The sequence below is a fragment of the Schistocerca americana genome, chromosome 5, assembly GCF_021461395.2.
Source record: "Schistocerca americana isolate TAMUIC-IGC-003095 chromosome 5, iqSchAmer2.1, whole genome shotgun sequence".
Taxonomy (NCBI): domain Eukaryota; kingdom Metazoa; phylum Arthropoda; class Insecta; order Orthoptera; family Acrididae; genus Schistocerca; species Schistocerca americana.
In genome coordinates, this window is record NC_060123.1 from 22741927 (window position 1) to 22744633 (window position 2707).

The 2707-nt window shown below is 43.9% G+C and overlaps 1 pseudogene; it reads right to left on the reverse strand.

Moving 5' to 3' along the window:
- Positions 1-2169: 2169 nt before the first annotated feature.
- Positions 2170-2287, reverse strand: LOC124617069 (annotated as a pseudogene).
- Positions 2288-2707: the final 420 nt, after the last annotated feature.

Here is a 2707-nt window from a genome sequence, read left to right on the forward strand (position 1 = left end):
TCTCCCAATACGTGCTGCAGCCTACATCCTTCTGAATCTGATTACTAGCCGGCCGTAGTGGCTGTGCGGTTCTAGGCGCTACAGTCTGGAACCGAGCGACCACTACGGTCGCAGGTTCGAATCTTGCCTCGGGCATGGATGTGTGTGATGTCCTTAGGTTAGTTAGGTTTAATTAGTTCTAAGTTCTAGGCGACTGATGACCTCAGAAGTTAAGTCGCATAGTGCTCAGATCCAATCTGCTTACTCCCTCTACGATTTTTACCCTCCACGCTGCCCTCCAATAGCAAATTGGTGATCCCTCGATGTCTCAGAACATGCCCTACCAACCGATCCCTTCTTCTAGTCAAGTTGTGCCACAAACTTCTCTTCTCCCCAATCCTATTCAATACCTCCTGATTAGTTATATGATCTACCCATCTAATCTTCAGCATTCTTCTGTAGCACCACATTTTGAAAGCTTCTATTCTCTTCTTGTCCAAACTATTTATCGTCCATGTTTCACTTCCATACACGGCTACACTCTTTACAAAAAGTTTCAGAAAATACTTCCTGACACTTAAATCTATATTCGATGTTAACAAATTTCTCTTCTTCAGAAACGCTTTCTTTGCCATTGCCAGTCTACATTTTATATCTCCTTTACTTCGACCATCATTAGTTATTTTGCTCCCTAAATAGCAAAACTCATTTACTACTTTAAGCCTCTCATTTCCTAATCTAATTCCCACAGCATCACCCGATTTAATTCGACTACATTCCATTATCCTCGTTTTGCTTTTGTTGATGTTCATCTTGTTCCTTCCTTTCAAGACACAGTTCATTCCGTTCAACTGCTCTTCCAAGTCCTTTGCTGTCTCTGACAGAATTACAATGTCATCGGCGAACCTCAAAGTTTTTATTCCTTCTCCATGGATTTTAATAGCTACTCCGAATTTTTCTTTTGTTTCCTTTACTGCTTGCTCAATATACAGATGGAATAACATCGGGGAGAGGCTACAACCCTGTCTCACTCACTTCCCAACCACTGCTTCCCTTTTGTGCCCCTCGACTCTTGTAACTCTTATAACTGCCATCTGGTGATATGACGCCTCAAACCGCGCGGCCACTCCCCGCCGCACCAACATTCAGGTTGAGCCCCCAGAGATGTAGGAAAATCAGAGGTAAGCTTACGGACTTTAGATTACGTAGGATAAAAATAGCGTCTATTTATTTCTGATCGCTAACTGCATGGAAAACCCACTCTTCTTCTTCTTCTTGTGCCTTTGTGCTGCATCGTCGCAGGATGGGCGAGGTTATTTATGGATTTGGTCTGCTTAGTTTAAAGGATGGACGGATGCCCTTCCTGTCGACACACCCGTAATTCCCTTAGGCGGAATGTGTGACTGGCGGCCAACAGCTCGAAGAAATCATTCCGAGGTATCCACCACCAGTCACAATCGGTGATGGCACTAGCAAATCTCTCCTGTACCCTGTCATCTATTTACATTCATCTTAAACTAATAAAATTTTATTTACATGTCAACATGAAATTATTTTTATTTTTAAAGAGCGTTATTCTTACTCAAACGTTGTAGACAATAACATGACAACGAACTACAAAAAATATGACAAACGAAAACATTAATATGTACGATATGTTTTAAAATATCAAGTAACGTATCTTCAATTTGCAATAAATAAATGCCGGCCGGAGTGGCCGTGCGGTTCTAGGCGCTACAGTCTGGAGCCGAGCGACCGTTACGGTCGCAGGTTCGAATCCTGCCTCGGGCATGGATGTGTGTGATGTCCTTAGGTTATTTAGGTTTAATTAGTTCTAAGTTCTAGGCGACTGATGACCTGAGAAGTTAAGTCGCATGGTGCTCAGAGCCATTTGAACCATTTGAATAAACAATAATGTGTGCACCGCAACTATCAGAGTGTTTTGTTATTCCATGTGAAAGTAAGATAAAAAAAAAACTAAACTCCTCCCGAACAGGCTATGAAGGCCTAACGGTACCGACCGGCCGCCTTGTCATCCTCAACCCACAGGCGTCACTGGATGCGCATATGGAGGGGCATGTGGTCAGCACACCGCTCTCCCGGCCGTATGTCAGTTTCCGAGACCGGAGCCGCTACTTCTCAACCAAGTAGCTCCTCAGTTTACCTCACAAGAGCTGAGTGCGCCCCGCTTGCCAACAGCGCTAGACAGACCGGATGGTCACCCATCCATGTGTTAACCGAGCCCGACAGCGCTTAACTTCGGTGATCTGACGGGAACCGGTGTTACCACTGCGGCAAGGCCGTTGGCACAAAGTAAAATAAACATCTCTAAATATTTGTGAACCGCGTAAATGAGTCGGGACTTGCGTACCAGCCCTGTAATCACCTAGTGGGATGTGGGAGTCCATTTAAAATTCACATCCAGGCTGGCCGGCATACCAGCCGCATCCGTTGTATGCGGAAGCGGCGCTTTAACACGCACGGCTATCCGGGAGAATATTCCGGTAAATTAAAACTTTGTACCGAAATGTGAAACATCAAACAAAAATGAAACACTTTTTTTTATTTTCAGAGACTGAATGGTGTTATTGACGCATGTATTTTTTTCTTCGACAATAAGGCATTTTGCATGTCCGTAGCAAATTTTAACTTATTTTCATACAATTCGCAATTAAAAAACATGCGACCTGCTCGTCTAGCGTAAAGCACTATGTGGGAATGGTAGGAG